We start from the raw sequence: 27,505 nt of genomic DNA on the forward strand, positions 1-27,505 counted from the left end.
TGGTGGCCCTGGGGAGCCTGACTCCGGTAGAGGCAGGAGGAAGCCTCTAGTCCAGTTGGCCAAACCATGGCGCTCAGCAGGGCTGAACTATGCTCTCTGCAGGCCACTCAGCTCACATCGATGGGGCAACAACTACACCTGTGCTGGGCCTGGGGCCTGCAGTCCCGTAGGCTGGACGGATGCTGTGATTTCAAGTGTGCTGAGGCTTTTGAAGAAGTTCAGACTGTTCATGAATGTGTATTGGTCAGGTGTGGGCTGGTTTCTGAGGGTGGATGAGGAAAACTTCCGGGAGGGAGTGGCATTTGATCTGACACTGGAAGGCTGAGGGGTCACTGGTTTGCCAATCAAGTCCTAGGTATTTGGAGGTCCGGGCTTGTGGCTCATCTCCTTCCTCTCCACCCACCACGTGTGCGATTTGTTGTTCTTGTGAGGGAGTGCGCAGAGCATGTCCACTGACTGCCAGGGGATGGCCAGAATCTCAAACAACTGTGATTTCAGGGCACCAAGCATCTTCCTCAAGACCCTATGAAATGTAGACCATCATCCACTGGATTCCAGTCTCTACGGATCCAGATGAGGGCCCTAACCTGTTCTCTCCCTCCTGGTGTGGCAGACTGGGGATGACACTGGAAAGGCCAGGGGAACTCTGCTTTCCTAGTTTCTGGCTTGCCTACTTGTTTCACCTACATGGGCCTCTGTTTGCTTTTGAGAAGGTAAACAACTTCGGAGGTTTGAGGAAATGACCGTTTTAACCCTTTCACCTAAACACAACTACTTATATTTTCAGAAACCTATTTTTTTTTTTATCCTCATGCTTGTATTATTTTGATAGTGGTAATCACAGTGGATCTACAATTTAGTTTGCTTTTATATTTCCCCACTTGGCATTTTATCAAAGATAGTTTTTCTTATATAGCCTCATAGCCTTTATGTTCCTTCCCTGGAGAAAGTGTAGGGATTTTTTCATGAATAAATTTTATTTGTATTTTCCTGCCTCTTTCCAAAAAACGTTTGAGGAGATACGTTAAAAGGCTCATGTAAAACAGAGTTTTAAATTAAAGTTAGAAGACCCAGAGCTTTGTCAGGGTGATGGTGGTGGGGTGAGGTAATTGAGAAAATAGTGTTAAAAGAGGTTTGTCTTGGGACTTCCCCGGTGGTCCAGTGGTTAAGAATCCGCCTTCCAATGTAGGGAACGCAGGTTTGATCCCTGGTCGGGGAACTAAGATCCCACATGCCATGGGGCAACCAAGCCTGCGTGCTCTAGAGCCTGCGCGCTGCAGCGAAGAGCCTGGGTGTGGCAACTAAGACCCAATGCGGCTAAATAAATAAATACTAAAAAAAAAAAAAAAAGGTTTGTTTTTGTAAGTCAGCACTGACCCTAGTTTTGAGCTTCCTGGCAGCCAAAACAAAAGAAGAAATTAGAATTCACATCTGTTATTTCCTAGTAAAGGGAAGTGTACCAGTTCATTGGAAAGAGACACTTTGCCTTTCTGTGTAAGCACTGAACACAAAGGGTTCTTCCATTTTAGGAGAGCAGTGTGGTGGATGGTGCCATCAGTGTTAGTTTCATGGAACATAGAGACCTATTTTGTATATTGGTTCTTAAATCAACCCCAGTAGAGCCAAAGGCATGATGTTAAATCACACTGGTGTGAAGGCATTTCTGTGGGGAGCTGAAGAATGAAATCTTGTTCTACTGTTTCTGGAGGTGCAGCCTGAGCGAGGCCCCAGTCCTTGGAGATGCTTGTCAGCGTTTCCTGGAGACTTACATGCAGTTGTCTGACAGGAGCCGGAGGGCGGTCTGTGTGGGCTCCTGTGTGCGGAGTTTTCCTGAGGCCTTTACTGAGATGAGAACTTTTGCTTTCAGTGCTGGGCACATGAGGGCCAAAGCTGCTATTTCGTTAAGAAAATGAGAGTTTGGCCTATATCACCTCTTCACAGGAAAGCTGTCAAGGCCAGAGCTGTCTTTGGAAGCACTTGGGGGTCTGCTGTGCATCTCAACAAGGTGCTCCTGGCCCCAGGCTCTTTGCCACAGAGGAGGGAGGAGGCCGTCCAGTCGGGGCTGGGCCTGGGCCTGGGCCTGGGCGTGGGCCTCTACTGGCTGCCCCACTCCTCAGCCATACGTCTCCTTTTAATTCTCCCATTATTGGACATGTTCATGGTTTCCAGTTTTTTTTTTTTAATTAATTAATTTATTTATTTTTGGCTGTGTTGGGTCTTCATTGCTGTGCATGGGCCTCTCACTGCAGTGGCTTCTCATGTTGCACAGCACGGGCTCTAGGCGCGCGGGCTTCAGTAGTTGTGGCTTGCAGGCTCTAGAGTGCAGGCTCAGTAGTTGTGGCGCATGGGCTTAGTTGCTCCATGGCATGTGGGATCTTCCCGGACCAGGGCTCAAACCCATGTCCCCTGCATTGGCAGGAGGATTCTTAATCACTGCACCACCAGGAAAGCCCCATGGTTTCCAGTTTTGAGCGCTCATAGATAATTCCTCTATAAATATTCCTTTCATGTGGACATTTTCCTGCATTTTAGGATAATATCTAGGAGCTGAGTTAATCAGTCAAAGGAGATGATCGTTTCTATACGTCCTTTTACATATTAATCAGTTGCCTTTACAAGGCAGACTAATAAAAATTAAAAAAAATAAAATAAAAGGCAGACTAGCTTAGTGTGCCACCAGCAATACACAACCTATTTTTTATTGAAGTATAGTTGATTTACAATATTATATTAGTTTCAGGTGTACAACATAGCGATTTAAAATTTTTATAGATTGCACACTCAACCTATTTTTTAAAACTAATTAAAAAGGAAAGTAATTTTTATTGTGGTGGATTTGGAAAATACAGCAAAATACAAAGAAGAAAATAAGGATTGCCTGAAATTCTACCACCTGAGAGCATGGAGGTGTGTCTTTTGATGGTCTGCTGTGGGTGAACCTGTTGCCTCTTGTCAGGCAGGAGTTTGAGCTGGGACAGTCCCTCCTTTAATGGCTGTCCCTAGGCGCCCCTACCTGGCAGGGGGGTGCCTGATTTTCCTCTGACCCAAAATGTCTTTTCAGCCATTGGCCTGTCTGGCTGTGGACTTATATTTCTGAGGTTCTAAAGACCTTCATAACATTTTCATCTAGTGCTAGATACATAAGAAGATGGCTTGGAAACTGTCAGGATTTAGATATTTGGATGGAAAATGTGAAATATTATCACCTAGTGGTAACTTAGCAGATTCCTCAGTAGCTACCACATACCAGGTGAGATCTAAGGGCTGGGGGTGGGGTACAGCTGATGAGTGCCAGTGGGACAGGCGGTCAAGAAGTAGAATCTGAGGGCTTCCCTGGTGGCGTAGTGGTTAAGAATCTGCCTGCCAATGCAGGGGACACGGCTTCTGGCCCTGGTCCGGGAAGACCCCACATGCCGCGGAGCAGCTGAGCCCCTGTGCCACAACTACTGAGCCTGGGCTCTAGAGTCCGCGAGCCACAACTACTGAGCCCGCGAGCCACAACTACTGAAGCCAGCACGCCTAAAGCCCATGCTCCACAACAAGAGTAGCCCCCGCTCACCACAACTAGGGAAAGCCACGCGCAGCAACGAAGACCCAGCGCAGGCAAAAATAAATAAATTAAAAAAAAAAAAAAGTAGAATCTGTGTCTGAGAAGATTCTGCCCAGCCCTGGCTCCTGACCGCATTCCCCAAGTTCCTGTCTGTCTGTGAGGCTCGTCAGAAGAGCCAGGGTCTTTGGTGAAATTGAAGGGAAGTAGGACGAGTCGTAAGTGAGAACCTACGCCTGCCGTCTCTGTGCTGGTTCTCACTTCTCTGAACCGAGCAGCCCGTGGTCCAGGTGACACTCTCCTCTACCGCTTGTCTTCAGGAGGAAGCCTCCAGGCAGGGGAGACCACTTCCTGATCTGGACGGGCCCTTGCTGAACTCTTGGTTAGGGTGCTGGTGCTGGGCTGAGGCTTGCTGACACCTCCAACCCACAGTGATACTTCTGTCACCCGAGCAGTTACGCATCTGCTCTGAATTCCCCAGATGCTGGAGTGAGAGGACGAAGAAGGTCTGTTCATGATATGACTTGACTTCAAGTAGGGATGGATGCGTCAGTCCCTAAGAACTCTAAGAGCTGACTAACGATTTCTTAGGTGGCTTCAAATGCCAAAATGGGTGATTATACTGGGGGTGCCTGGTACAGTGCATACAGTAGGACACACCTGGATGACTGTGTTATTTTCAGTATGGAGGAGGTGGTGCACAGAAGCTTCCTTTTCCCTACAACTCTGGCCCTCCCCTTGAGTTGGGTGGGATTTGGGCAGGGACCATAGCTGGAGGCTCATAGATGTCTCTTGGGGGAGGAAGAAGTGATGCTTAAATGATGGCATGTTAGAGTTACCCACGTGTGGGACTCTCAGGCCTCTAGCAGGTGTATCTAGAGGACGCTTGATGTTCCTAGTGCTGTCTGTCCTATGGCCAGCCCATCTGACACAGTTGGGGACAGTTTTCCAAGGTCCGGGGGCTGTGGATGATCAGAACTTTGGAACCATGGGATTCACCACAGAGAATTTTCGTGTTGGGACATTTCCTTGGGGGCCCTGAAGGGTGAAGCCATCAGAATGTCTCAGCTACTGTTCTAGTTGTTTGGGTAAAGAGCTCCCTGTTGGAGCCTTGTAAGGCTCTCCAGCTTGCGGCCATGTGGAAAGGCTGGGATTGATTTGTTCTGTCTGGTTTGTTAGACACTCTACCCTCTTTGCCTCTCCCCACCCAGGAAACCACCTGAACTGTCAAGGCTGGTCCAGTTACAATTCATGGTAATTGGAGGGAGAGAGGGACTCCTGAGGAGGCCGTGACTTGTGCTTTGCTCTGTGAAGGAGAGGTTTCTTTGCTGTGAGGAGTGGAGGCAAGTAGCAATTAAGGCCTCCTCCTTACACCTTATTAAATGACCACCGACTCCAGGTGACCACGGCTTCCCTGTAGGTATTCTGGTTCCTGAGGGCACCATCCACCCTCTGCCACCCAAGTGGAGAGTTTCACTCCAAGGCTGTATTCCTTAAAGGGTGGTCCACGGACCACCTAGAGTTCATGTAAAAATTGTAGCTTCCTGGGCATTGCCTAGACCTGCTGAACCAAGTACACTGGGCTCAGAACCCAGGAATCTGCATTTCTAGCAAGCTCCCGCCTTAATTTTTAGGTAACACTAGGGACCTCTGCGAAGGATTACCTGGGAATATTGTTGCTTCAGTCTGAATGGCAGGAGTTCAGCTAAACAAACTCAACTCCTTCATTCTCATGCACTCCTCCTCTGGGACATCCTTGTGATGCTTCGTCTCCTTGTAGACTTAGACCACAAATTCACTAGCTCTCCAAAATGTGAGCCAAGCATCTCTTTTGGACCCCAGACCCAGAGGGGGAATATTAATAGAGGAAAGGAAAGAAAGGAAAGAAAATCTCCTCTTGCTTCTCTGACTGTGATTGTTTTTGGCTTTGGAGCAGGTGGGCCAGTCGACTATCTGCAAGGCTGTGTTAAAGCAGTATTGCAGTGATAATGGTGGAAGCCACTTTTCTCATCCCGGGCATGCGGAAGGGTGTCTGTATCAGACAGGCGGCCCATCCTGCCCTCCGGTCCCTCCGGGCCTGCTCAGGGCCCGCCTTGCCACTGAGCACAAACATCTGTGTCCTGCAGTGACCTGCCAGCTCTGTTGTTTGGTTTCCTGTGGAGGGAGGGCTTTTCAGTGTTGTGTATCCTGCCTTGCCTGGCTCCTCTCCGTGTCCCACCTTAGTGACCTCTGGTCCTCTACACTCAGTTGAGCCAAATTCTGACTGTGGGCTGTTGTCTGGGTTCTAGCTTTCATCCAGACAGCGTGACAAGAGGAGTTTGGGTTGGCCCTAGACTGTGTGAACGCCTCCTCACTGTTACGGCCCTGGATTGTTTCAGCCTGCGGGTCTGCCAGCAGCAGTGTGTTTTGCTGGCACGGACTCAAACTGCCCCCTTGAGACAGGGGTCCCAGCAGCAGGAAGCTAGAAGGCCTGTAGGACTGAGCTCAACAGGCAATTCCCTAATGACTCCGCACCACTAGGGGTCCTCTCGGGGGTTCTAGGTCAAGAAACCCTCTGGCAGCCTCTCTGCCTAGTGGGAGTTCTGCAGGGGAGATGTGGCGCTGTGGAGGTCATGGTGTAGAAGGGGATCAGGGGCCTCAGAAATGGGGGGGCATTGAGTCTGGTAGGGAAGGCGTCAAGGGAGCCACAACAGGTCTGCTGATGTCAGAGTAGACTAGGGTTACAAGAAGGATGGCTATAGAGGAGGTAAGATTTTAGAAAAAGGATCTCCAGAGCGCTGAACCTGGAGGCCCAGAGAAGATGAACTCTTCCAGTCAGTACAACTTAACTTTAAAAAGGTAAAAGTAAAATCCCATCAGGGCAAGTTTCTAGTCAAATAAATGCTTGCGCTCTTTTCTGAAGGCCTTGAGGATTGGTGCAGCCTGGGTTAGTATCTGGCTCGTTTATGTAGCAAAAACTATGGAAATGTTCTTACCCTTGGGCTGGGTAATTCTACCCCCAGGATAGTGTCCTGAGGAAACTGTCCAACTGAAACAAAGAAATGCTTCAGAATATTCTCTGTGCTCTCCATAGGAGCAAAAGGAAGGCTTCTGTGTCTCACTAACGTCAGGGGAGGAATTTAACAAACCGTCCTGACACGTGACAGTGGTGGAACATATTTACAGCCTTTAAATGACATTTAGGAAGATTACACAGGAATGAAATGTTCAACAGACTGTTGAAAGTGGAGAACTTTATGTAGCATGTACATTATAATCGGTTGCAACTGTAAGACCCATGTAAACAGGAAGATAACGTACAAAAGTGAAAATGGCTGTGTTGAAGTTGTAGGATTAAATACTTAAAAAAATGAGAGCTCAGGGGGAGGTTTCTTCTCCCTGGGGAGACAAAATGTGCTGGGCAAGCTGATTAGTGCTGGGTGTTGAGGCTTGGCCCTAGCACGGCCAGGTGCCGTGGGGAAGGGAGGGGGCACGTGGGTGGATGGTCTGGGCCTTCAGCCGGAGTTGGAAGGATCTGTGGGACCAGGAGAGCTTTCAGGACCAGTAGAGCAACCAGCCTGGCAGCCGGGAAGCCTGCAAAGCCCAGCAAGAAGAGTCCAGTTCTCCTAAGATGGGCTCTATCCAGGTCCTCACCTCTTTGACTGAGATCAGAGTTATTTAAATAAATGCCTGTGATTCACCCCATTTCTAGAGACTTGGGAACTGAAGTCCAGGAAACAAACTCTTCCAGGACTCTGCAGAGTCCCCTGGGACAGGGCTGCTGCACAGGCCCGCTCCCCGCGGGTTTGCTGTGCCCCGTCTGCGAGCCCCACCCGTGCCCTCCCCAGGGGCAAATCCCCTGCCCAGGGTCCACTCCTGGGAGGCTGCCCTTTGGTCCCTTTTGGGTTGGCGGTGGGGATCAGTGTTCCTTCCCCAGTGATCTCTCCTTTTAAATCTTTCCCTGGCCTGCAGGGGTGCCAGGCACTGCTGGGAGGCCGCCCATCCCCATTTTCCATTTGGAGACCTTGACATTTTGTTTAAGAGGGGGTGTGATTGAGAGTGTGTGAGGGTGAGAACCGGAGGTGCTGGCTCCTTAAGGCTTGGCCTTCAAGTGAATTTTGGCAGAAGGGACACTGAATGTTTAATTTTAGGGCCAGGAGGGGGTGGGGGAAAGTCCCTTACTGCGTCTGGTTTGTGTTAAGTCCTTCCCTTCAGAAAAGGACTGTGTTTATGGTTCAAATCCGGCAGAGATGGGGCGAGAGGGGCTCCACTTTCCCGTACTAGGCAGTGGGGCACAGGGAATGCACACAGCTTCCTTCTGGTCCTCCGACCCCATCCCAAGATAAATGGTTCCAACTTTGAGAAAACTTCGACATCCATTTTATCCCTGAGGTTAAAGCAGGCATTGGCTTCCAGCAGCTGGGCTTTGCGGGCGGAGCTGTGGAGTTCGCGGAGTTGGCCAGCTGTCAGCTCGGCTTGTCTGGCGTCTGAGGGTCCCCGATGGGTCAGCAGTGCTCTGGCTCCCGCAGGCCTCCCGGCCGTGATTCCGGGATTGAGGGCTTGCGTCCAGGAGGCCCCGGTTGTCAGAGCTGGAAGGTCCTGCAGAGACCAGATCCAGTCCCTTCTTGACAGATGAGGAACTTGAGGCCCAGAGGGCTGAAGAAGCTTGTCCAAGGTCAGAGAGTCGGCGGTAGACTCGGGATTCGAACCAGACTTTGCTGACTCCCAGTTTGGTTCAGTGCTCTTTTCAGGGCCCCGTATGGCTTCCCCTTCTGCCTGCTGTTACTCTTCCAGGCTCTGCTTCCTCAAAGGGCCGGCTTTGGGGACAGAGCTTGTGATGGCCAGTCTTGAAATTTGGTGGCAACATTCACAAGACTGTGAGCGCCTCGAAGGCTGGCTGACTCACCGCCGTTTTCCAGCCCTGGCATGGTCCCTGGCTCAGGGGAAGAAGAGCTCAGAAAAAATTAAATGAATGGATGAGTGGGCGGCTTGGCATGAGGGTGGAGGCGCTGGTGTTCCAGTTAGAATCATTGTGCTTCCTTCTGCGCATCTGTTCTGAAGCTGTCCTGTTCCAAGGCTGGGTCTTGTCTTCTCCAGCCCCAGCACATCACCCAGCTTTCAGGGAAGTCTAGAGTTTCAGAGCCGAAAGGAGCCTTCGATAGCAAAGGGTCCATCCCCTGCAAGTTACAGGTAAGGAAACTGAGGCAAGGCCACACGGCTGGTCAGTGGAGCCCGAGCCTGGCGTGTTCGTGGAGGGAGTTGAGGGTCCGCTGGCCTCCCCATCCCGTGTCTTCCTCAGTCGGGCAGACGAGCCATTTCATCTGCTTCCCTCTACCTTCCTCCCCACTGGGGAGGGTGGTTTCACCAGAGCCGACTGGGGAGAGGCCGGGGCATGCAGGGATGGGCCACGTCATTCCCTTGTGCTGTCCTAGAAGGGGAAAAAGGACGGGCGGGCTCATTTCCTCGCGGGGAAACCAGAGCTGGAGTCACCCTGGAGTCAGAGCCCAGGGAGGGGCCCCCAACCCTCCCACCGCCTCTGGCCCTGGGTCGGGGGCACTTCCCTCCTGCCGGTTTCATGAAGGGCGGAGGAGGGCCGGGCGACAGTACCGCTGTCCCCCACCCCAAGTCTGCCTTACTGCCTTTGGGAGGGCGTTTCTTATGGTCCTCTGCAGGGCAGGCTGGTGGTGGCAGCAAGGGGAGGAGTCCGGTGACAGCATTGTCCCATTCTAAGAACTGGGAGTTGTTAAACCTCCTCATGCGTCGTGATCTGAAATGTTTTTGCCTTATGAGTCTCAATCTCTTTTTTGGTTTTATTATGAAAGTAAGACATGCTCATGGTAAAAAAACAAAACAAAACAAAAAAACAATTCCCCACAGGTGACATGGTTATTCTTCTATGCCACACATAAGATTTTGTATTTAATTTATATATTATTTATTTAATTGTGGTAAAATATACATAGCATAAAATTTACCATTCTGACCATCTTTAAGTGGACAGTTCAGTGGCAATAGTTACATTCACGTTGTTGTGTAACCATCACCACCATCCATCTCCAGAACTTTTTCATTTTGCAAAACTGAAACTGTACCATCAAACAATAGCTCTCCCCATTGTTCCTCCCCCAGCCCCTGGCCACCACCATTCTACATTCTTCTCTGTGAACTTGACTGCTTTAGGGACCTCATTAAAGTGGAATCAGAGAGCATTTGTCCTTTCATGTCTGGCTTATTTCACTCAGCATAATGTTTGTAATGTTCATCCCCGCTGTGGTGTGTGTCCGCATTTCCTTCCTCTTTAAGGCTGACTAATATTCCGTTGCATGTACGTGCCATATTTTGTTTACCCGTGCATCTGTTGATGAACATTTGGGTTGCTTCCACCTTTTGGCTATTGTGAATCATGCTGCTGTGAACATGAGTGTGCAAATACCTGTTCAAGTCCTTGCTTTCATTTCTTTTCTGTATATACCCAGAAATGGAATTGCTAAATTTTATGTAATTACTGTTTGCAACTCTCAGGCTCTTTGAGCCCCCATGGCAGGGTTGATAGGTCAGCACAGCGCCCTGGGCACCCGCCCCCTCCCCCCCTCCCCCGCCCTCCTTCCTTTTCCCCCAGGTCTAGGTCCCTGGCCCGCTGGTCTGCCATGGTAGCTGTCGGCAGAGGTGGGCGGGCTGGCCAGCTGGGTCTCCTTTGTGTACCGTGTCCGGGGCTGGCTGCAGCACTAGGGAGGTTTGGAGCTGCTGAGCTAGTGTGAAGCTCCGGCATCTCCTGGTGAAGAAGGGCCTTTTTGGGCCAGGTTCCTATCCCTTCTGCTGGAGATGTGGGGAAGGGGGCTGTAGTCTCTTGGGTGCCCTGGGGTGGAACGGGGACCCCAGAGCCAACTGGCCCCACTCTCCCCATTCGCTTTTTTTTTTTTTCCCCCAGTTCTTCCTGCCCCAGGCCATTTCTCTCCCAGAGGGTTAGTGTGTGAAGGATTGCTGGCCGGGGAGTTCCAGAGACTAATGCAACACTTCCTAGCTGCCTTTGGAGAAAAGGTCTATTTCTTGCTAACAGAGCAGGCTCTCCTCTCCTGCTGCCTGCTCTACCCACAGTCGACCACTATCTCAAGTCAGGCCCCCAAATATGCTCACACCGCAGAGCAAACTGGTTGCTGCCTGCTGTCTGGAATGGACCTCCACCACGTGCCGCATACCTGCCCCCTGCAGGGATCTGTGTATCGTTCCCCTGGGTGCTCAGTCTGTGTTTCACTGGTGGGGTGTGTAGTTATCTGTCAGCTTGGCCATGGCTTCCTGGGAGCTGGGCCCTCTCTTGTTCTAGTAGTCACTGGTCTAGTGCACTATACTTAGTGGATGCTCAGTGAGAGAAAGAGAAAGTGGAAAGAATTTGGAATTTGGTTAGGGAACTCCTGGTTTGGGGTTTGAGGCCTGCTCTTTGCCAGCTGAGTTACTTAACCTTCCGGAGCCTCAGTTTTTCCATCTCTAAAATGGGTATCAAAATCTACCTCTTAGGGCTTCCCTGATGGCACAGTGGTTAAGGATCCACCTGCCAATGCAGGGGACACGGGTTCGAGCCCTGATCCGGGAAGATCCCACATGCCGTGGAGCAACTAAGCCTGTGCTCCACAACTACTGAGCCTGCGCTCTAGGGCCCGCGAACCACAACTACCGAAGCCCGCACGCTGCAGCTACTGAAGCCTGCGCGCCTAGAGCCCGTGCTACGCAATGAGAAGCCACCGCAATGAGAAGGCTGTGCACCTCAACGAAGAGTAGCCCCCGCTCGCTGCGACTAGAGAAAGCCCGCATGCAGCAACGAAGACCCAACACAGCCAAAATAAATAAATTAAAAAAAAAAAAAATCTACCTCTTGTGAAGAGTAAATGTGATAATCAGTACAAAGTGCTTGGTAAGTGTCACTAAATGTCAGCTGTGTCACTGTTGTGCCCTCTAAGTGGGAGAGACGTCATCAGCTGCCAGGCCTGTGTGAGGACTCTGCAGGAAGGCGAGGTTTTAGGATGGCCATGGCGCTTTCCCTCCGCTTCTCAGTTGTCTGGTCCCTGGAGAGGCTGGGTGAGAGAAGGAAGGCGCCGTGTGATGCTGTCTGGCTGGGTGGTGGCATTTTCCTCTGCAGGAGGAAACTACTTCCTCTCCAGGGAGTCCGCAGTTGCTCCGAACCCTCCGTGGGGCCGGCTGCTGCTCGCTGAGCACGGATTGTGTGTTGGGGGGAAGAAGGGGTCCGGGGTACCTTGGGCTTCATTCCAGATGTGACATGTCTTCTGATCTCAGCACCCTTCCCTGCCGGACCTCCTTGGAGCCCCGCTCCCCAGCACCAGGAGGTCTGGCTCAGAACTGCCCCTGCCGTGGTTGCTGTATGACTGTTTCTTAGGGGGTCCTACCTACCTTTGTAGATTGCAGGCTCCAGGACCCCTGTCTCCCTCATATTTGAGGACAGGAAATTGCAGCCTCCATCGCCATGCAGTAGAGCTCTCCTTTCTCCTGCAGGATAGGATGGCTGGGACCACCCATGCGTGGGTCCTGTCTAGGCTCTGGGGAGGGAACAGGATTGCGAATCCCGCTTGGAGCTGCTGGCTCCTTTCTGCCCCTCCCTGCAGGAGAGTCCATCCTGCAGAGGCTTCGGGGTGTTGGGAAAAGCCCGGCCTCGGAGCTGCCAGTTCTGGGGTGGGGGGAAGCTCTGCCATCTTACTAGCTGTGTCCTTGAACAGGTCCTCCTTCTGAGCCTCAGTTTCCTCATCTATAAAAAGAAGGCAATCTGTCTTGCGGGATCGCTGCCAGGACTAACGAGATGATGGTGTCCTGCACCTGGTGGGCTCCCTGAGCAGGGGCAGGGCTTGTTATCTTGGAAGCGAGCCCAAAGCCAAGGAGCCCTTTCACAAACTCTTCTTTCCCTTCTCTACCCAGAAGGCAACGTGGTAAAGACTTCCTGTTTGTTTCCACAGCCCAGAGTTGCCCAAACTCGCCTGATTCTAGGATTCATCTGAGTACTTGTGACTTGTTAAATACCGATTCTCGGCCCCCCCTCCTAGAACTTCTGAACTAGAATAGCAATTGTAGGGTTGGGGTCTGTATTTTCATCATGTTTTATCAGTAGGCCAACTTGGGAGAACTCGCCTCCCTCAGATTGCCCTCCCGGTGGCTGTATCATTTGATCTTCACAAGAGGCCACTGAGGCAGGTCTGAGGCAGGTAAATGGGAGACTTTATAGGTGAGATGGTGAAGTTTAAGGGACAGACCCGAGGTGGTGGTGGTCTGAGCCACTGGTTCCCTCATGGTGGAAACAGAATTAGAACTCAGATCTCCCAGTGTGTCCATGGTGCCTGCAGACATTCTAGTAAAGCATGGAAAAGGTGGGGGATGGAGAGAAACGGGGTGACCGGAAGGAGGTGAGTAACAAGGCTGCAGTGGTGGCAGAGGAGCACCAGTGGTGCCCTTCTGATGCCCCTTGAGGGAGGCCTAGAGACCAGCCACAGGGACAGGAGTGTAGGGTGTTGGGCTGGAGCCCTTCCCCCACCAAGATACTTCCCCAGGTGTGCCTTCTGAAAATCAGGGCCCAGGTGAGCATGATGAGCATGGGCTTTGTCCCAGAGCCACTGGGAGTCAGCAGGTATAAGGAGGTTAGGGGGTGGCCTGGGCCAGGTGCCGGAACACCTTCCCAGGGCTGTTGGCGGAGTCCTGGGAGTCCTTTGTGCAGGTAGGTCTGCTTCTCCCTCCCTTCCCCGCCTTTTATGATTAGGTCTGGGAAGCCTTCTAGAAGCACACGCAGGGCTGGCTCCCCTGCTCAGATGGTGGAAGGCAGCGTGTGTGGGGAGAGAGGAACGGGCATTGCCAAGGTCAGCTGGCCATGCCAGGTACAGGGGCCCACTGCCTCCCTGCTTCCTTATTCCCAAGGTTGGCCTGGTCCATTAAAGGAAAACTAGTTTAGGTCCTCTGTATACCACCCCCCTTTCCAGTTTCCCCTTAAGTGGCTCTTAATGATGCTTTCAGGCTGATTTTCTCCCAGTATTGGTGGAGAGGCTTGGGGAGGGTTGGTGGCAGGCACTGGAATTGCTCCGTTAGGGCGTTCCAGGCTGAGGTGGGCTGCCGTGACTGCACAGCAGCGTCGCTTCTACCTGGGGGCTTCGGGAGCTGCTTCTGCCTGGGCCCACCCCCGGAGGGTGATCCAGCTGGGCTGGGGTGAGGTGGGCTGGTGCACAGTGTGAGAGGAGGAGCCCTGCCCCGGCCTGGTGCACGTGACGTGACTTGCTGCTGGGCCCTTGGGAGGGGCAAGAGGGAGGAGAGCCAGGCTGACCGAGCCTGGGGTTAGGAGCATGGGCTCTGTGCCCGGATCTCTGGCTCCTCTGGCTACTGTTTGATGTGACCTTGTGAGTGTCTCTATGTCTCACTTTTCTCCTCTGTAGAATGGGATTAATGACAGCACCTACATCATAGGTGGCTGGGGGGATTAATTGTGTTAATACTGACAGAGCACTTGGGAGAGTGAGCTGGGGAGGGCATCCCTGGCCTCTGAAGTCCTTCTGCGCTGACCTTCAAATTAGATTGTCAGGCTGAGGACTGTGGGCCTTCTTCTGTAACTGTGGTGAGTGCTGTAGGTGTCTGGCGGGCAGGGAGCCGCGTTTCAGTGGATGGCACCTTCACCCATACCTCCTTCCTCAGTTGGCTCGGGTCCAAAACCTGGGTGTGACCTCTGATCCCTCCCTCCCTCCCTGAGTATCTCTTGTATCCACCCACTTCTCTGTCCCCACCACCACCTCCCTGGTCTAAGCCACCTTTGTCTCTTGCCTGGACCTTTGCATGGCCCTCTGACTGGTCTCCGCTGCCATTCTGGCCCATCTCTGATCTGCTTGTCACGGTGCAATTAGGAGTCTCTTTCCAAGATGCAGGTGTAATTATGTGTAAACTAGCACCTGATTCCTGCACCCACCCTACCCCCACCCCTCAACCCTCAGCTGAAATCAAATAAAACCTCTCCCGTTGTTCTCAGGAGACACTGTCCTAACATCCTATGGGACCCCATGCCCCTGCGGTAATGCTGACCTCTGGCACCCCACTCTTCTCCTCCTGCATCAGCCCCAGTGGCCATTTTCCAGTGGCTTGAGCAGGCCTTCGTCACTGACCCCTGGGGCCTCTGATATTTTCTTTCCTCTGCTTGGGCAGCCCCACCCTCCTGACCATCCCGGACCCCACACACGTGCATTGGGTACTGTCCATCTCGGTTTGCACCTGTTGTTCTGATGTATTTATTAATAGCACCTCCCTTTATTTTCAAGTGCCCCGGTTTGGATGATGAACTTTGTGGTCCCCCTTTCACATTTACAATCTCTTCATCTAATTCAAATTCCTCAGCTTTAAAAATTCACTGACTTCCTCAAAGTAGTGGTCAGACACACACACACACCCTGGACCAGGTTAGGGACCCGTTTTAGCCTCATGCCTTCCAGAACTTTTCCTGTATGCATTGAAGCTCAGCTTGCAAATATATACTCACTGATATGAGTCTTTGATTAACATTTGTCATCCTTGTTAGACCAAAAGCTCCTTGATTTAAGGGACTATGTCTTGGGCTTCCCTGGTGGCGCAGTGGTTAAGAATCCACCTGCCAATGCAGGGGACACGGGTTCGAGCCCTGGTCCGGGAAGATCCCACATGCCGCGGAGCAGCTAAGCCCGTGCGCCACAACTACTGAGCCTGTGCTCTAGAGCCCGTGAGCCACAACTGCTGAGCCCATGTGCTACAACTACTGAAGCCTGCGTGCCTGGAACCCGTGCCCCGCAACAAGAGAAGCCACCGCAGTGAGAAGCCCGCGCACCACAATGAAGAGTAGCCCCCGCTTGCCTCAACTAGAGAAAGCCCGCATGCAGCAACGAAGACCCAACACAGCCAAAAAAAAAGAATAAATAAAATAAATTTTTAAAAAATGAATAAATAAGGGACTGTGTCTTTACTTGCCCAAAATGTGACCCGTTCCTGACACAGTCAGTGCTCAGTAAGAATTTACTGAATGAGTGAGTGAATGAGCAAATGAATGAATTTACCTTCTCCTGGTCACTGGCGGGGGGAGGCTGGAGCCTGTGTGGGTCAGGAGCATGGGCAGTGGCCCGCCTTGAGGGAAGCTGCTGACATCGAGCCAATCCAAGCCCAAACAAGCCAGTTGCCCACACCCTGGCATACACACCCCCTGACTTGGCTGTCCCTATAATTATTCATGACCTCTCTCAACGGGCTTTGTGTTTGGAAAGCCAAAAGAGACAAGAGTTCAAACCCTCTTTCCACCTCCCCAAAACTGAGACTTAGGAGAAAGAGTTGCCTGGCCCATTCTGTATCTCTAGGGAGCCACAAGGTCCAGGACCTTCTCGCATGGCTCGATATGAGTGCTGGCGTGATTCTCACCCAGTGTCCTGGGCTGCCCTCCCCGGTCCAGGCCCAGGGACTGCCTGGGGACAGCTAGCTGCACACGTCCCCGTGTGGTTCTCGGCAAACCTGGGACTGGTGCTGGCCGATTCCTCATTATTCTCCAGCCTGAGCAAAGGTGGAAGGCTTACCTGGAAGAGCCGCAGCCCCCGGCACAGTGGAAAGGGCCCACACACTGGCATCCTGTGGACCCCAGTTCAGATCTCAGCTCTGCCTCTCACTAGCTGTGTGGCTAGGAAGGTTGCTTTACGTCTCTAACCCTCGCTTTCCTCCCCTCCTGCAGGATTGTTGAGTGGATTTGCTGCGATGGTGCATGCCTCACCCAGTGGTAATAACAGCCCACGTCTTTGAGCAACTCCAAGATCTTATTCCCTCTCTCTTCCCCTCCCCTTGGGGCTCCCAGAGGTCCACTTTGCCTTCTGTGTCCCCATCTTGGAGTTGAGGGCTTAACACAGTACTTTCCTCTGGAACAAGGTTAGGGGGAGGCTGCGGTGCCCTTAGGCCGCCCGTGTTCTCTGCGGCCCCCTCTCCCCCTCACTGCACACTTTCTGAGCTTAAGCCCGGTGCTGGGAGACAGAGCGGGTGTGGATCTCCGAGCTCCCAGGAGGCTGTGAGCACACTCACCCACAGACAGAAGCCCGTGTCCCACCCCATCCCAGCAGTTAGTTGGCCAGATCTGCCTACAGCTGCACTTCTTCCCACCTTCTGGAAATGTGGACGTTTCCACAGACACGTTTCTATTCTTTAGCCTCTGCTCCCTGCTCCTGACCCCCCTGCCGCCCTGTGCCGTGCTGACGTGTTGGCCAGCCACCTGGCCGGTGGGCACGCTGCGCTGGGCTGCCGACGCCCCAGGTCGCTGATGGGTCTTAGTGGAGGCTGGGACGGCAGGGGTGGTGTCGGGCCACGTCCGCCTGGGCCTGGGTGGGGTTTTGCATGGCCCACAGGTTGCCTGTGATTTCTTCAGAAAAGGGTTTTGGGGTTTCTGTGCTGCTTCATAATGTGCTGATCTGTGTCTGTATTTTGCGAGAAGAAACTTTATTTTCCTGGACCTCAGGTGGAGAGAATTGGCTTAATGAGGCCCCTCAGCTCACGGCCCCCTTGTGGGTCCACCCACGCGAGGCCACTGTGCGTCCATCACGTTTCACCCCACAGACTCCCTACGATGGGCACGTAGGGGGTCCCCAACCCCTTCCCTGCCAACACAGATAACGGAACGATGAACATTCTCCCACGGACCCCCGGGTTCACCATGTGAGGGTGTCTTTGGGATTTCCCGGGTGGCTTGTTGGGCAGGTGCGCGTTGAATGTCATGATGTAGCGCTGGTGTGCTCTCCAGCATGGCTTCACAGCCCATCCTTCCAGCCAGGCACGAGGGCTCCTGGATTCCTCCACCACAGCGACATTTGGGGTAATCCCCTCTCTAATTGTTTACCAGTCTCTTAGGCGTAAAGGACAAATTATTGTTTTATATGCAACTGAGGAGGAACTCTTAAAGTGCCAAGCCTCTCTGTTCCCTTCCTCCATTCAGAGTTCCTGGAACCAGAAACTTCCTCTTAGGCATGGGGTGATTGCTGTCATAGCTGAGAGTCACGGAGGTTCTCTGCAGAAAGCCCCCCACTCCCCAGGGAGTGGCGGTTTATAGGGAGCCTGTTAATGCCCCAACCTCCCCACCCCCACCCAGAGTGCACATCACTCGTGGGATTCCTTGTGGCTACACAGCTTACACAGCTTACACAGCTGCTGGATTCTGAGGTGCCCCCTGCCGCCTGCTTTCTGCTTCCGGCGTCTCTGGCATCCTGAAGGCTCTGGGTTCCCTGGAGCTTTGACCTTTCCCTTGGGAGGCTGCGTGTCTACCTGCATTCCGGTGTGAGGGCATGTGGCGGTCCCTCGGGAGGGAGGCGGGTGGCATCATAGCATTGGCGTGGGGTCTGGGCTGAGGTCGTCTTACTGAGCTTATGTCCTTGATTGGGTCAAGGAGCCTAGGGCCAGGGAGGGCTGGGGCACAGTGCCGGCTGGTGCGTGCTGGCCCAGACTCAAGCACACACTGGGCATGAAGGCGACCTCTATAACCCCGGGATGGTGCCAGGTGACCATTTAGTGCACATGGGCAATTCCATGGGCCCCGAGTAGTTCTGTCTCACTCCTTCCTGTGAGCATCCTTTTTCTTTTCCTTCTTGTATTTTACTAACGAACTCTAGACATTATTAACAACTTATCATGTGCTTGGCTTTTTGCAAATGTTAGCTCACTGAAACCCCTTAATACCCCAGTGAGAAAGGTATTAACCCGTTTTACAGATGAGAAGACTGAGGTTCTGAAAGGTCAAGAACTTGCTCAGGTCCCAGTGTTACTAAGTGGCAGACCCAGATCACATCCAAGTCACCTGCACCTAAACCCATCCTCGTAACCGTCAAGCCCCTGGTCCTCAGTGGGGTCTCTGGGCCAGCAGCATCAGCACCACCTGGATTCTTGTGGGAAATGCAGTTTCTCTGCCTGTCCAGAACTATAGAATCAGAAATCTGGGGGGATTCATAAATCTGTTTTAACGAGCCCTCCAGGTGATTTTGATGCACCTTCAAATCTGAGAACCACCACATGGAGCTATTCTGCTCTCCTTTTTCTCCTTTATTTTTTCTGCCCTGCCCTTGTGTCATTGGGCCAGTCAGTGTAAGCACAGACTTTGGGCCTTGGCTTCTCTTCATGGGTTTCATGCCCACTCTAAGAGGTACAGTGTCTGTCCCTACTGGGTCTGGGGCCTCCAGGAACCCCTCCCAAGTCCCTGAAAGCATTTGATAGAGCTGATGCCTCCGCTGCCTCCAGCTGCAAGCCTGGCGACAGTGGCCACCACGGGGGGCAGAGTTCCCAGCACTGTGCCAGAGGAGATGCCTCGAGAGGGCGGGGGTCCCAGCGGTGGACTGTGGGACAGGCCAGAACAGAAGCTCCAGTCCAGCAGGTTATTCAGGGACACAGAGAAGAGGCCTGGAACTTTTCTTTATCCAAGCAGTATCTCTCTCCTTCTTGCAAATTTGTAATAATGGTTTGGCCTCTGGAGAGGCCACATGGGGGGCTTGGAGCCTAGGCAGGACCCTTGTTCCCAGTCAGCAAATCACACTCAGTAGAAATGACCCTGGGGAGAGGAGGGGAGCTAGCTGTACTTGATTTTACTTTTTGAGCCCCCACCATAAGTCAGGTATTATGCTATTTGATTCTTACCACAACCCCAGGAGGGGGCAGATTGATTATTCCCATTTCACAGATGAGACCACCGAGGCTTCGGGCTGTGAAGCTGAGGGTCACAGCTCAACCATACAGAGGAGTCAGGTTAGATGCTCGAGGCAGCCAGACCACAGCTCCCCATATTTTATGAATACCAGGCTGGGCCAGATTCTTGTCATGCGGGGAAGTTCTCTGTGGAATTGAGTGGCCCATGGCTCTCAGCATTGTGCCAGAAAAACCAGATGACCTCACATGTGAATGACTTTTCCTTCTTTGGGGAAGGAATGTGTGGGCCATTCCTGTGAGCTGCAGCCCACAAGACCTGTGTGCTGTCAGACCCACAAGGGCCAGAATCGGACTCCAGACGTGTGGGAGGTGTCATAGGCAGGCCCAACCTTGGGGTCAGCAGTGGGGAGCAGGCTGTTCTCACACTGGCCTCCGTAAGTAGTGTCAAGTGTGCCCAGGAGGAGCCACCAGGCCTTTGATGGTTAAGCAGATGTCCTGGGGCGTGACCTGCTCTTCAGAGTAACCACTCCCTGGGGAGGCATCGACAAGGCCAGTGGCACCTAAAGCCCACACAGTTCAGGCCTGGCCCAAGTGCTACATATGCCCGAAGGTGAGACCAGACCTCCCACCTTAGAATCTTGGTCTCAGTTACCTCAGTACCTGGAGAGAGCGAGTGTCTGGGGCCTGCCTTTGAGCCTGGTTTCTTGCCAGTGGGCCAAATGGGTAAACAAAACACAACAAAAACCCCTTGATAAAAGACTTAGTGGGGTTCTGGAATATTTTAGTTTTTTGTTTTTAATAGTATCTTTATTGAGATATAATTCACATACTGTACAATTCACCCATTTAAAGTATACAATGTAAAGTTTTTAGCGTAGTCACAGATAGGTGCAACCATTACTGCAGTCAATTTTAGATCATTTTCATCACTTCTAAAAGAAACCCCATCCCCCTTAGCTATCACCCCCACCCCAGCCCTAAGCTACCACTACTCTATTTCTGCCTCTGTAGATACATTTTTGGTTTTTTAACATCCAGTGAGCACTTAGTCTGCATCTGGCACTGGGCTAAGCCTTCTGTTTTAGCTCACACAACCCTCCCTCAGGATAGCCGCACGGGATAGACACTCTTTTTTGTCTTTGTCTTACTGATGTGGAGACTGAGGCTCAGCGAGTCCAGGATCCCAAAGGCCATAGTGACAGAGCCTGCCGATGGCTGGCTCTTTGGTCCCCAGGAGAGGCCAGGCTGTGGATGGTGGCAGACTGGTGGGGGCAACTGATGCTCCTTGGCCAGGAGCTGAGAGGACAGGCCTTGTTTCTTCACTGGAATCTCGCGCCACCTGACTTTTAAAACGGCCCTGAATTCTCTCAGGAGCCCCAGGTTCTGCCTGCACCTGTGGGAAGGCACCGGGCTGCTTTCCAAGGGCCTTGGTGAGAAGGGGTGCCTGGGCCTCGTGGAGGGGCTGGCAGCTCTCCTCTCTCCCACCAGGGTGTGGTCATTAGGTCAAATCACCTCCTAGAATGAGCTGTCTGGCCACCTGTGCTTTGGCCTTGTGGCCTTGGCGACCCTCCGGGCGTCTGGTGCTGTGTCTCCCGAAACGGGCTGCAGGTGGGCATGAACCGGAAACACAGGCCCCTGTTCTTCCCACTCCTGTTCTCCTCACCCTGGCCAGGGGCTGGTCTCAGGGTTTCCTCATCGGTCAGTAGGAGAGAAATAACAGACCTCTTTCTTCCCAACCTGTAGAGCTCTGTGAATGATTAACTTTGATTGACTAGAAAGGGAATGGGAAGTGAGAGCAGTAGGACAGAGGACATTTATGAGGCTCCTGCCCTTTTCTGACGACCAGCTATTTTGCTTCCATCGCCCTCATTCTGACAACAACCCCACAAACTCGTGATATTATGTATCCCCATTTGTCAGATGAAGTAATTGAGGCTTAGACAGGTTCATTAAAGCCACACAGCCACTGAGTGACAAAGGCCAGCTGGATTAACGTTTTTTAAGCATCTGTTGTGAACAGAGCACCAGACAGTCTCTAAGTACATGAGGTCTAATTTGGTCCTCTTTAATGCTGTGCCGTCATAGGTCTTGTTATCCCCATTTTACAGATGGGCATCCTGAGGCTGAGAATGAGAATCTTGTACAAAGAGACAGAGCTAATGAGAGGTGTAGGCGGGGGCCCAGCTCTTTCCAGTTACAGAGTCCAGCTCCTTTGGGAGCTTCCAGCCACCTGCCTCTGAGTTTCCAGGGCCCCAACATTTGCATGGCTTTGGGGGCAAGCGGTTAGAGAGGTGCCCTTTCAGAGCAGAGGAAACCGCCTGGTGGTTCAGCACCACTCCCAGGGGTGGAAAGTAAACAGATCTGGGTGGAGATGTTCTTGAGGACTCTGCTTTTCATCTGTGAGTGAACCAGCTGACTGCTTGCTTTGAAAGGCTGGCAGCCAGCCCTTGATAAGTTAACCAGATACTTCTATTTACGTTACCGGAACACTGGGCATCTGAGATCACTGCTGGCAGGCCTTTGCTTAGACAAGCCACCCAGTGCCCACGCCCTGGCCAGGCTGGCCACATGCGGGGGTCAGAGGGACTCCACGGTGGCCTGAGGGAGAGAGAATGCTCCCTGGCTGGTCCACGGTGACCTCCCCCGGGCCAGCAAATGCTGCAGAGACCTCGGCCCTGAGCTCTCAAGGGGCCCTGGCCTGACGCTTGCTCATGGTGGCCAAGAGTGGCAGAGGAAGGTGGGCTGTGACTGACAGCCATGGCAGGACGCCCACCCAGAAGGGTGTGGAGATCGCAGGGCCGCTGAACTGATTTCTCAGTTGATGAGCCTAGACCAGGACCAGGGTCCTGGTTGCTGTGTGCTCCAGGGAGGGGAAAATCATCCGATGAGAAGCCAGCTTGTACAGGAAGCCCTGTACCACCTGCAAGAGGCTTAGAAACTTGCGTGGGTTTTTCTGGGCCACTGGGCCAGGGGGTACTGCCCTTCATCTCCTCCTGCAGTTAACAGTTTGCTGTCTGTTGGGGTGGACGTGTGGGTGTAATTGCTGCTTTATCTTCACATCCTGGTCCCTAATTATGACTTTCCTTATAATAGTTTACACTGATAAGGCACTTCAAAGTTTTTCACAACCCTTCCTCTATATAATATTTTATTCTATTACTAATTCTTTTAAATAGATGGAAGAATTTTTCCTTTTTCAACTCTTCCTATTCTTTGAAAATCTGGAAACATTTGTTTTTTCCCCCCGAGAATTCATGAGCCCTGACCACCACCACCACCCCTCCTCCCCCCCATCCCAAGTAATCCCAGAGAAATGGGAAGTTCCCTCTATCCCATCCAGAGGTCTGATAAACGTATACACACAGACTTTTCTTAGATTTGCATGGCTTTTTGTTTGTTTGTTTTAACAGATAATGACTGCACATGATATAAAATTCAAAGGAAACAAAAGCGTATTCTGTGACAAGAAAACGCCCCACCCTCCCCTGTCAGGAGCCTCCTAGCTCCCCTCCCTGGAGGCAGCCACCATGCCGAGTCCTGTGTGTCCCTCCAGGGATATTCTGGCATAAAGCTTCTATGGACTATCCAGTAAACTAATAACAGGTGTCTTTTTGTGAGGGGTAGGCAGTCTTGAGACCGAAACCCTGATCATGCGTTGAGCCATTGAGGTGAAACCGCCCCTGTGGGATTTATTGGCCTCTGACCAGGAGCAGAGCCCATCAATCGCAATCAGCCCTACATGGGAGCTGAAGATTGTCCCTGGGTGCTCTACTTGGTTGTGTCTTTTACTTTTGCACGTTATGATGGGACAAGTTGCTGGGCTCTGACCTGCAGGGTCTGGGACTCATTTGAGGTTACATAGCTGGAAGGGGTTGAGGTGATACATATGAGGTCACACGCATGCCTGGCTGAGCCAGGGCAGAGCCCAGGTTTCCTGACCCCTGTGCTCTGAACAGTAACTCCCCTGGAGTGAACCGGGGCTGGTGTCGAGTGTCAGGATCCCAGGGGAGCAGGAGGATGTGCCTGGGAGAGGTGTGGTTGGTACGCGAGCCTGGGGCCTGGTGGCCAGTGGGGTGGCACTGGTGTCCTTCCACCCGCTGAGCCGGCCTCCTTTTGGCTGCAGGTGGGTTATCTTGTTTACTCAGGACCAGTGGAGAGGTCAGCCAGGTGTGGATGGCCTGGCTTGTGCGCCGAGGAGAGTACACATCACAGAGGAGTGCTAGCAGGGAGAAGGGCAGGGAGGAGGTGGGGATTGCCGACCACATTTGCAGACGGCTGGGCAAGGAAAGAAAGTCATCGCCATTCAGTTACAGGAGCACAAGCACTGCTTGCGTCGGGATGGGTTTTGTCTCCATCGTTTTCTCTCGTTCCTGTGATCGCTCACGTGGTTTTAAGCCTGTGGTACATACAGTTTCGTATCCTGCTTTCTCGGTAATTACATATCAGCCTTTTCCCATAATAATATATAGTTTCAGAACCCATCATTTTGGCCGTCTAGTGTTCCATTAAGTGGATGCACCATAATTTATTTAACTAATACTTTATTAATAGAATTTGGGGCTGTTTCTAATTGTTTCCTCTCAAGTAATGCTGGCGAGGATGTCTTTGTGCCCATGACCCTCCTCTTTCTTGAGCGATATTTACCCAGGATAGTGTCCCAGCATTGGGCTAAAGGTTATGCCCGTTTTAGCTCCCCTCGGCGAGTTGCCTTCCACCGGAGTTGTACCGAATCAGCCTACCTGCTGTGACGTGTTGCGGCTTGGCCACTGTACCCACCCTTTAACGGGAATCAGCAGAAACTTATTTTTGCAGATGTAATAAATGAAAATTGGTACCTTCGTTTGAATTCACAAAACATGGTGGTGTGTGTGCACGTGTGTGTGTGTATGGGGGGGACGCACATCTGATTGTCGTCCCTGGTGACAGGTGTGGGTCCTTGATCAACCCAAACAAGGAGAGCTCCTGTGGCCCCTCACGGAAAGTTCTCTCAGTTTTTGCTTGCAGATTCCCGGATGGCCGACGCCGGTGGTGGTCTGCGAGGAATGTTAACCGTGCTGGGCACAGCTGTCTGCTTGCATTAACACGCCATTTGTTCCTGTGTGGTAACTCTTTTGTTAGGAGACTTAGCAAGTTTTCACGTTTTCCCACTGTGGAACCAGAGACCCTGTCAGTCTTAATTCAGATTTAGCCTGCCCCTATCTTTTGAGGGGCTGTGGGATGTCTTATTATTTTTAAGTTGGACCAGCGTTTAAAAATGAGAAGACTCACATAAAAGTCCAGATTTCTGGCTCCTCTTCATTGGAGGTCTGGCACCTGAGGACGCACGTTCCCATATGACCCGAGGAGAGACGCCTCCCGTCCCCTCACCACACCTGCCCTGATAACGAGATTGTGTTCTAACTGCCATTATCACCGTGTATGCTCGGGACCAGTTCTCTGTGCCCATGTTGCTCTCCTGAGTTGAAACCCAAAGGATAGCCCGAGAGGGCCACTGTTTCAAGAGAAATCCATGAGCGCACATGGAGGCAAGGGCGCTCGCCAGTCCCACTTTCCTTACACTTTCCCCTTTGGCCTTTTAGTAAACCTCTTTGTGCCTTAGTTTTCTCATCTGTAAAATGGGGAAAATAATAGCACCTGCCTTGTAATGTTGTTTTGAAGGTTGAGTGAAAGGGGGTAAAGCACTCAGAAGAGGGTCTAGCAAGAGCAAGTACTCAACAGATGTTAGATACTGCCATTATCATTATTATTATTATTAATGGCATATGTGCTTATCTTCTCCAGACTAGATTCTCAACCAGGGGTGATTTTTGGTTGTCTCAACTTGAGGTGGAGGATGTTACCTGCATCTAGTGGGTAGGGTCCAGGAATGCTGCTAAACATCCTATGATGCATAAGACAGGCCCCAAACCCTTAACAAAGAAGTAACTAACCCAAAATATCAATGCTATTGAGGTTGAGAAACCCTGCTCAGACATTTCAGTGTGTGACTCTTGGTCTAACTGAACTCTTCAAACACATCTCTAACCCAGCTTTTCAAGGGCTACCTTGGGCTCTCGAAGAATCAGCATTATAAGGGACCTACTTAGCTCAGCCCCCAGGGGCAGCTTGAATCCTCTCCCAGCACCCGCACCAAACACATGCCTTTGGTGGGTAATGCACTGTATATCCAGTGTTTGGTCTGTTCTTTATTACATTGAACTCTAGTCTTCCCTACAGCTTCCTATCCTTGATCCTAATAATAGTAGCTACCATTTATCGAGCCTCATGTGTGGGTGATTGTGCTTAGCACTTGCCATGTGTTGCTGCACTGATCCACACCACCCTTCGAGGCAGGTTCTATTATTATACCCATTTTACAGATGTGGAGATTGAGGGTTGGAGAAGTGATGTCACTTGCCCAAGTTTACTCAGGGCCAGAGATGGGATTAGATCCAGGTGAGTCTTGCTCTAGAATCCACGTTCCTCACCATTACTGCCTGCCTTGTTCTGCCCGGGGCTGCACCCAACAAGTTTATTCGCTCGTCCATGGGAGGGTCTTTCAAATATTTAGGATGAGTCCCTGAGTCCACTTTTCTCTCTTCCTGGTCAAAGGGCCCCAGTTCCCAGAATTCTCCTCAAAGACATGTTTCTGATCTGCTCACCATCCAGAACGATCTCCCACCTGTGGACAACCAGCTACCTGCCTTGGGACTATGCTCCCTTTGCCTCTCTCCATCACGCTGCCTCCAGAGAGACTGCCCATCCCATGCCCTTCCCATGCCAGTTGATGGTCCATCAACTCAAGACTCTCTGTGCCAGTGCTGACCGGAGTCACCCAGGTTCCCTCTGGGTGGTGTTTTCACTTCACAGTGACCTGTTTTTCAGTGACATGCCACAAGATTCAGCCCACCTGTCTGCCCTTGGTTCTGCTGTTCCCTTCCAGCACCCCACCCACACCTGCACCTGAAATCCACGTCATCCTGGTGGAGCAGAAAAGTATACGGGACTGGGAGTCAGGAGGCCAGGTTGTGAACATATCCAGCTGTGTGGCCTGGGAAAAGTCACTCACCCTCTCTGGTCCATGTGTCCTCAGTTGTAAAGTGAGGGTTTTGACTCAGGTGTGCCAAGCATCTCTCCCAGCTCTAACATTCTTTGATGACATGTGTTGGACAGCATGAACTTGTAATAGTTATCTCTAATTATTGTGGTACCAGTAATGATAGGTAATTATGGAGCAGTCACTGTGTTCCAGACCTTGTTTTCCGTGTGTTAAGTGGATTATCTTTTTGAATTCTCCACCAACCCCATGCGGTTATTACCCCATTTTACAGACTAGTGCCTTGAGGCAGAGCCATGTTGACTCACTTGCCCAAGGTTGCCACCTGGCTAGAAGCTGATGGACTGGGGTTTGCCTTGTCTTCAGAGTGATTGAATCCTTCCAGGCTCTTGGATTCTTGCTCTGTGGAGTGATTTTTATTTTTAAATTAAAAAAATTAAAAGATTTTGGCCACACCTTGCGGCTTGCGGGATCTTAGTTACCCAACCAGGGACTGAGCTCGCGCTCTTAGCTGTGAAAGCACGGAGTCCTAACCACTGGACTGCCAGGGAATTCCCTCTGTGGAGTGATCTTAAGCAAGTCCTGTGATCTTCCTGTGCTCAGCGTCTTGTGTTTTACCACTCCCTCCTCCCACCAAGGTCAAGACTCTGAATGCCACTTGACTTCAAAAGCTCAGCCCCTGACTCATGCTTATGGGGTAATCCTCTGTACCCCAGATCCCAGCTGAGTGTGATTATTCAGACACCTTTTAGAATCTAAAATTTAGATAATAATGATGACGGTAGTGACTACTTCTTACACACTTAATGTATTTCAAACACACATTAATATTATATTATCGTTATTAATATAAATTAACAATATTAATATGTTAACATTATCATTTTTCCTAGTTTTTTTGGTTGTGGTAAAATACACTGTATTATTATTTAATCTTCATTGCAGTCCTGCCTGGCAGATGCTGTTGTCTCTAGTTTACAGCGTGAAAGCTGAGGTTCAAAGAAGCCTGTGTGGCTAAAGTCGCATTCTAGTGCATACGAGCTGGGGAGTAGGCAGAGCATGTTCTCAAAAGCCACTTGCCTTCTCAACACATTTTAAAGGAAATATAGGGAATTCCCTGGCAGTCCAGTGGTTAGGATTTGGCGCTTTCACTGCCTGAGGCCTGGGTTTGATCCCTGATTGGGGAACTAAGATCTTGTAAGCCACTTGGGGCAGCCAAAAAAAAAAAAAAGAAAAGGAAATATATGGATAGGATACTTGTTAAAGATATAATGCAAAGCCCTTAGAGGATTTTG

At 51.5% G+C, this 27,505-nt stretch overlaps 1 protein-coding gene and 1 long non-coding RNA gene across 4 annotated transcripts in view; both read left to right on the forward strand.

The window, feature by feature from the left end:
- ACTN1 (actinin alpha 1) overlaps positions 1–27,505 on the forward strand; it is a 94,754-nt gene that overhangs the window by 20,482 nt on the left and 46,767 nt on the right. The gene's annotated exons all lie outside the window — the stretch shown is intronic.
- On the forward strand, positions 6,904–19,058 carry LOC309654756. Its single transcript, XR_014260438.1, has 2 exons — positions 6,904–8,716; positions 10,455–19,058. It is a non-coding gene; the product is annotated as an uncharacterized lncRNA (long non-coding RNA).

The sequence above is a fragment of the Balaenoptera physalus genome, assembly GCF_965194825.1.
Source record: "Balaenoptera physalus genome assembly, chromosome: 2".
In the NCBI taxonomy this organism is placed as follows: Eukaryota; Metazoa; Chordata; class Mammalia; order Artiodactyla; family Balaenopteridae; genus Balaenoptera; species Balaenoptera physalus.